Raw genomic sequence first — 8960 nt, 5'->3', positions numbered from 1 at the left:
ATATATATATATATATATAATATATGTATGTATGTATGTACTAGCTGTTGAACTCGGCGTTGCTCGTGTTTTCCGAGTTGAAGTTAAGCCCACCTCTGACCTTGTATTGAAATCTTCTACGTTCCTCGAGCCAACTATTATCCATTATTAGGTATACCTCAACCAGTTGAGAGTGATGTTTGTTTATTTCTCTCCCCTTAATGTCACCCTCTGTACGAAATTGATCAGCGTGTCCAATCTCAGCAAAATCCGAAGAAAAGTGTTAAAGGTTATGTCATAAAATAAAATTTACGTAACCATTTACACGAAAATATCCCATTGACTTTTAAATCCCAATAATTAAATGAATAATCGACGTTTCATATGTCGAAGTGCTTAATTTTGCTCATGGGTCAATTTTCTTCAAAATCGGTTCATTATTTTATTGTGAGTGAATTTTGACGATTTCTGCTTTCCCCAGTTTAGTTTTAATTCTACTATATGACTCCGACCATAAACTTTACCTAGATGTCAGATTTCATCAAAATCGGACGAATTCTGTAAAAGTTACAGCATAGAATATTAATCCTATGGGTAATTGCATACAAAAAGCCTATTGATTTCTTAAAATCCCCCGCTCACGCGCAATTATCGATTTTTTGTTAGCTCTTCATGCTGGTATCAACTAATGGACATGAACAGTAATCAGTGTAAAATTTCTAAAAATCGTTAAGAATGTCTCTAAGAAAATGCTTATTTGCATTTGCGCCCTTCTCAAGCCCTTTCAAATTAAATAAACACCTTTACCGTCTCTCCCACCACAAAATTTACCTACATCTCAAATTTCATTAAAATCAGATAAAAAATATAAAAGTTACGGCCAAAAGTAAAACCCCAATGGATATTTGCACACAAAAAGCCTATTGGTTTTATAAAACCACTGCTCAGGCGCAATTATCGATTTTTTGTCAACACCATATACTGACATCAACTCACTGCCATGAGCTTCGCTCACCCATCGATTTTCATCAAAATTGGACAAAAAAATGCAAAAGCTGCCGTGAAAATAACATCATTATCGGAATCTCAATTCAAGCACCCGATTGAGCTCACAAAAAAGCAATGCCAACTGAGCATTATCGAGTTTTCGAAAAATTCCGGCCTTTTTTGAACTTCAAGGCATGTGATCTACCAATGTGTCAAAAATCATTAAAATCGGTTGGACGGTGTGGGAGGAGTTAGAGTAACCCCAAATACGCAGAGACAGACGCCATTACACATGTATGTGTATATATATATATATATATATATATATATATATACTTTATATTTGTGAAAAGGGTGCACGTCTCACAAGCAGTTGTGCAGGCAAAAGTGTTAGTAAATGTGGTCGGATTGACCTGAAAATTTGCACATCTATGTTAAAAGTGCTGAGGAGTTTGCATGGCAACACTGAGTTTGCTCAATTGAAAGGCATGGTCTCTAGGGCAAAATTCCTCATCTTTAAAATATGGCCTGAGTAGACCCGAATGAAATCGGGTTATAAAACTAGTATATATATATATTTATATATATGTCGAAGTATATTTACCACTTAAATGCGGCTAAACCCTAAGGGTGAATGTTACTGTTGCTTTTAGCCCCAGGAGAATATCTCCTCCAGCTGGCTATTGACACACTTTCTGTGCCCTGTCAGTATTTGCAAAGGGAAGTCATCCTTCCCATCGTCGATCTGACATGATACGCATGGACTCGAGTTTCTGGGTATTTACTCTTCGTCAGCGTACGACAATCACCGATCTTCGATGCGAAGGGGTCCCTTTGCAAATACCGACAGGGCACAGAAAGTGTGTCAATAGACAGCTGGAGGAGATGTTCTCCTGGGGCTAAAAGCAACAGTAACATTCACCCTTAGGGTTTAGCCGCATTTAAGTGGCAAATATACTTCATGTTGTCGTGCAGTTACTGTTTATACCTCGTTCAGAGATTTAACATTGCTTATATATATGTTACTAATCGTAAAACGGAATACACACGTGCGAAAAAAATGTGCTTAATTAAACTAGGAAACCCGCACCTACATAATACTCACCCCACCCTTATTACCCAACGAAACTAACCTATCTACCACAAGCATACTCGTTATCCTCTTTTCCAGTTCTATATTTACAGATACTAGCTAACCTAGTCCCTACTTCCAAAATCAACATATACTACCACTATTGTAACCAATACAACTGCCATCTGCTACTATCAAAATACAGCTACCACACCTCTGTAGCTAACACTGTTATTCTTTTTGTCTTTATAGTGATAATAATGGTTGTGTTGCAGGTTATTTGAAAATTTTGATAACAGTTACCTGTGATTATAATAAGTAACCTCTACAGCGTGTGTGTGAATCATCATTCTGTTGAATGAATCTTAATAGATAAATACTTGAATATAAAATAAAGCATGGCTGTGTGGTTTAGAAGCTTGCTTTGTAGTTATGTGGTTTTGGGTTCAATTTCACACCATGGTACCTTGGGCAAGTGTCTTCTACTATAGCTCTGGTTAATTAATGCCTTGTGAGTGAATTTGCTGGCTGCAAACTGTGAGCAAACCCATCTTACACACACACACACACACACACACATTTGCTTTTGTGTCTATGTTTGTCCCCCACTCCACTGCTTAACAACTAGTGTTGGTTTGTTTACATCCTTGTAACTCAATGGTTTAGCAAAAGAAGCTGACAGAATGAGTACTAGACTTAAAATAAGTACTGAGTTTGATCTTTTTGACTAAAAACCTTCAAGATGGTGCCTCAGCATGGCCACAGTCTAATGACTGAAACATGTAAAAAATACAGTGTACAGACATATAATAGAACCATTATTCATTGACAGCTTACATTTAACACTGCCCTTTTCTCAAAAAGAAATTTAAAAATTCCCCCAAAACCCACAGTTTATACTTTTAGTCTTGCTGAGTAGAATGTGCTTTTTTGAAGAAGTCTATTAAGTCTGAAATATTCCCATTATCTTCAGTATTGGATTGAAAGACCAGGTCCACTCCAATTTGCCTTGTCCATACTGTCCAAAACTTTCACTTATCTGATCTTATTGGAGTAATTTGTACTTAGTAAGCAGACCCCACCCACCCCAGGTATTTTTTGTTCATAACCATTGTCCTTACATCCCTTTCGTAGTTTTACCAACTGACTAAAACATACTTTATGGAGGAGGTCTGATAAAACCAAAGATATCTATTGCTTTCACCAGTTGACTTCAAAGTTGCAAGTCACTCCAATCTGCAGTGTGTTATCCAAAAATTTTGTTAAAAAATGTTTGAGAGTTATCTCCCTTTGTTGTTAAGATTTTAAGCACACCATGAGGGAGATTTTGTCTTATAATTGCTTGTATGATCTTGGTTGACTGAAGTTTTTCAATTCACTATATTAGATGTGTAAGACTCTACTGCATGGGTATTTAGTATGCAGAACACTTCCCAGGGTACTTTTCCTCAGTTATATTCTTGATATACAAATTACAAGAGAATTTTAGCAATTGTCAAACACATCATGACTGACTAAAATATTCATTGTAACCATGAATATTTATGTTTTTAGACATAAATATCTTTCTATTACTTATGCTGTTTTGCCAAACACTTGGAGTATAGCCGAAGATTTATTCAACAACAAGATTATGTTTTAAACTTATAAAATATACATTGGTTTACTGAACTTTTTTAGTTTTCATGCTGTGTTTGGTCTTGAGGAAAGTTTTTAAAATATATTCAGAGATAAAGATATTTAAAGCTATAAATAAGATGCCATGTATTGCAAATTTTTAAAATGAGGTTTTTTTGAAAAGATCAATGAAGATATCTGCTTCCTACACTGGTAAAGTGAAGCGTTCAATAATTTAAATATTCTTCATGATATGAATAATATACTGGTATTTTTTACTATGGCTTAACATCCATACCCTTCCATGTTATCCAACAGCAACTGTATTATTTATAAGTTTGACCTGGTGGTGGTAGCAACCTGTAGTGTATACTTGAGTGAAATTCCTCTCCTCTCTATTATATATACATACATACATACAAATGTAGTAGATAACAGCTAGCCTTTGGCTGCATTTTGGAACCTGTTGTGTCTACTACTCTGGTTGGTTGGTATTGGCGCAATTTGTCTATTGCTCTATTTGCGTCAATATGCAACCCAACCGATCACAGCCTTCAAATAAGGTCATGTGTGAGCCTGTTTTCCACCTAGCTTTGAGCCTACAACTCCTTATAAAACCCTAGCTTCTCATCGTCTCAATGTCTTTTGGTTCCAGACCTTTTAAGGTCTAACCAGTGACCACACAAGACACAGCCAGTTCCAACGACAACACAACAGCAGCCACGTGGAGACTCACCAACTTCGTCCAACAGCATTTGGCGACCTCCATCTCCGTCGCCACCATTCTTCTTAATGTCAACATTTCTCTACGTACTCGCACTGGTTACAACACTGCACTGTTCGTGAATTACTTCACCATGGATCAACAGCGAATATACAACTTGGGAGAACTCCTGTACCAAGTGACCCAGGCAGCAGCATCACAGCCACAACTTCACATATGACACGTATCACAACCGGCTCTGCATCATCACTGCAACTTTTGATACAATATTTCAACTATTGTGTACAATTGACTACAAACTGGTATTTATCGTTCTTGTGTCTATGAACTTACACATCACTTCGATGGCTACAGACTCTTTCCCTGTCTCTTCTTCATCGCCATCCTTATATGTTCTTAACAAGCATACGTCTATGCTTACATATATACGCTTACATCTTATTCTTATGATGGCCTGTCTATTATTCTGTATATATGACGCACACACAATCATATCAATAAATCTTCTTCTCTTAAACATTCTACCTAGTCGTGTCCCTTATTTCCCTCTGGCACATATATGCATTGTTCTATTTATATTTATTGTATTGACCGTGAGATGTACTAAGGAGCCATTCTCATTACCTCGCTTTGCACGGATATTACAAATCGGTGACCTGTTCCAGCTCCTTGAAACTACAAAACAATTATAATGGGAGAAGGAGACACTCCACAGGTATCATAAACCTTCCATTCCATTATAAATCAAACTTATAATTGAACCAAAGATAGTATGTCTCCATTGGTTCTTCAAATTGCTGATATTATTTGTTCATCAGAGAAAAGGGGGATTTTGAACTCAGAATGCACACACCGGGAACAGATGTCACAAGTATTCTATCTGATGCTGCAACAATTCTGACAAGCCACTGCTTTGAACAAATACTTCTTTTTATCTTCCCCATTCCTCAAAAGGATAAAAGGCAAAGTTGACATAGGTAGGATTTGAATTTAGAGCATAGAGAGGTGGAAGGAATTCCATTCAATGCTAAGACAATTCCAGCAAGCTACTGCTTTGAACAGCTACTTTCTTTATTGACCCTAAAAAGAGGAAAGGCAAGTTGATCTAGGCAGGATTTGAACTCAGAATGTAGAGAGTTGGAATGAATACTATTAGGCATTCTATCCTATACTCAAACAACTTTGTCAATTTACTGCCTACATTTGAGCTTTATTTAACATTCATACTGTATTGCAGTCATATTTGTGTGCTGTACTACACATGGAACAAGATGACAATACACATTTCTGGGAAATGTTTTAGTATAAAACCTAAATCTCTCAAGTTTATCAGATTGCTAATAATTAAGTAGAAAACAGATTTGATTGAAAGAATGTTTTTATTAACTCTCAGCTTTGATATTCCTGGATACAGTCATATTGAAAGAGAAAAAAAAACAACAAAAACAAAAGTATATCTTTGTGGACTGAAAAACAAATGGAAATTGAACTTTTTACAAAAGGAAAGGTTATAAAAAAAAATCATCAAAATCTTCATCATCCTTCTCCATGTCATCATCATCATCATCATCATCATCATCATAAACCACACCTCTTCCTCATCATTGTTGTTGTTAAAGCTATCATAGTATTTTTTTTTTTTTTGTATATCACGTATTTGCAATTCCTAAGAAATATCATATCAGAAGATAAAAACTACAGAAAGCACTGCAGTATATTAGTTCAAAAAAGAATGAAAGGTCCTTCCTGAGCCATGAGCTCATAAGGCCAGCTTCCTGGATTCTGTGGCCTATATATATCCCCCCCCCACTGGACGGGATGCTAGTCCATCACAATATTTCCCATTTTTGCCTGCTGAGCAGACTGGAGCAATGTGAAAGGAGGTGTTTTGCTCAAGAATACAACGCATCACCCAGTCCAAGAATTGAAACCACAATCTCATGATCATGAGTACAACACCCTAACCACTATGTCTCCACAGTATATTAGTCAGTGAACTAGTAAACATTGACATACTGTCTATTGACAATTATTGTAGTGAACCAGTGAACATTTAACCCATTTTTTATTGACAATTACATAGTGAACAAGTAAGTGTTAAGCCACTGTCTACTGACAATTACAGTTGACCAGTGAACATTAACTCACTGTCTACTGGCAATTTTACATAGTGAACTTATGAACACTGACCCCCCCTGTCTACTGATAATGATGGTGGACCAGTGAACATTAACGTTCTGCCTACTAACAGTTACACAGGGAACACTGACCTACTGTCTACTGACAATTAGTGAACACACAGAATGTGGACTACAAAATGTAGATTCAATTTCACCTTATGCAGATTTACTTATTGTTTGCTGTTGTAAAAGATCCAATGAGTCAGTCTGCAAGTGGAAAAACCTGATGAATTTCCCCCGAATGCAAAGTATGCTACCTATATTAAAGAAAACTCCAGATGGAATTCACAGCAGATAATTATTGTCATTTGGTGTTGAGTAGAGACTTTCATCTTGGAGTTGTTTAAATATATATATATATATATATATATATATATATTTACACCCACACACACAGAGTTTCAAGTGATTTGGCTTGTAGCTCTAGTCCCTTAAGTCACTGGTGTAGCTTCTCAGCAATAAATATAAAATAAGACTACTTTTTATAGAGATCTATTTCTCTAGTTTGTATAGACTATCCTATATACATGTGTATGTGAGTGTATGTGTGTGTGTATATATATATATATATATATACATATATATATATATAAAAATTAAGGTACTCAGAAATCTGGATGTTTGTACATTTACAGATTTTTATTAATGTCACATATTAAATAAAGCGCTTTTCACCTAATCGTGTAGGATTTTCAAATATATATATATATATATATATATATATGTATTAATAAAATACAGGGTAGCAAAGAAAATTTTAGAAATTTTTATTTTACCACCAGTGGTCTAGCGAGGGTAAAAAAACAGTCAATAGACTATGTATTATTCATTTAAAATACAGAGATGCCTGTAATAGGACATCTAACCCGCTAGAAATAGCAGCAAGACTACATACCACTATTACAGGCATCTCTGTATTTTAAATATATATATATGTATGTATATATATAAACCTGCATCAGTTTTTGGGTGGGTGCATATGAACAGTATATATCAACTGAAATCTAAAATTCATTATGGGAAACAACTGCTTCTGCTATATACAATGAAGTATTTGTTTATATATTTGTAATTGTAATATGCCTATATGCAATAACAAAGCAAGTTGGTAGCAAATGAAGAGGTTACACACTAACTAGATGGCAAACAATGACACCTCCATGCAATTGGGTGACCTGATAGAAAGAGCAAATCAAATCTCTCTCAAATCACTCTACTATCTTAGAACAAAAAAGACTTATGGAAAAAGGTAATTGTAGATAAACTATATTGGATCAAAAAAAAAAAAAAAAGAGGCAGTGGTCATACTTGGAATGCCTTTGATTATATATTTGTCCAATCGTGTTTGAACAACTATACTCTAGTTTGTCCTATTGTATTTCTAAAAAGATGAATGTGAGCAGCTTCTTCCAATTGGCTTACTTAACAGATAGATTCTGGGTCAACTCAGGCTAATGTTTGATCAGCTTGGCTATTTACACATTCTGGACCAATCAACTATTTTGGCTAGTTGTACATGATGGGTTAATGGTTGAATACATTCTCCTATAAAGTCCCTTTTATTCACTTGGAATGTTTTCCAAATACAAGTGTATTCTACTTTGGCAATGCCCATACAGTATACACATAGTATCAAAACTAAATAGGTCACTATATATTTAGTGTATATAGTACCCAGTATATTGATCCAAGTGGTGCTTGCAGATTAAATCAACCCAACCTGGTGCATACAATTTAAGTACTCGATCCTCTCCAGAATCCTTTATATCATATGTACACACACACATATATGTATATACATACACACATGTATATATATCTATATACTCTACTCACACATCAGTATCTTTGGCAACAAGTTCACTGGGCAGTTAATCTGAAATTGAATGCTATCAATGATAAAGAACAATAAATACTGTTAATGATGGGTGGTAGTAGTAGTAGTAGTAGCAGTAGTAGCAAGGGAGAGTGATATATCTGTATACTTAATGCTGTGGGGTAGGTTGAAAAAAATAAAAACCAGTATAATTAAGATGACCTTCTTAAGAACTGAAACAAAATGGTTCACATACACACATACTGTTTGGAAGATATGAAGAGACTGTTTAACATATATGCATGTGTGTTTGTTTTGGTTAGTTCCGAAATGTCCAGAATCATCATACTTAGAACTTATAATTATATATATATATATATATATATATATATGTAAAAATTACTATAAACAGCTAGGTGCAATATAATACCATAAAGAAAAGGTTTTATTGTCACTTATTGTGACTGAGGCTGCCGAAGCACCTATAATTGTAAGAAATAAGAGCTAAAACTCTTAATACTGTAAGAAGCGTGCAATATATATGTGTGTGTGTGTCTATATATATATATATATATATATATATAA

This window comes from Octopus bimaculoides, chromosome 1 (genome assembly GCF_001194135.2).
Source record: "Octopus bimaculoides isolate UCB-OBI-ISO-001 chromosome 1, ASM119413v2, whole genome shotgun sequence".
NCBI lineage: Eukaryota > Metazoa > Mollusca > Cephalopoda > Octopoda > Octopodidae > Octopus > Octopus bimaculoides.
Note: the sequence above shows the minus strand (reverse complement) of the source record.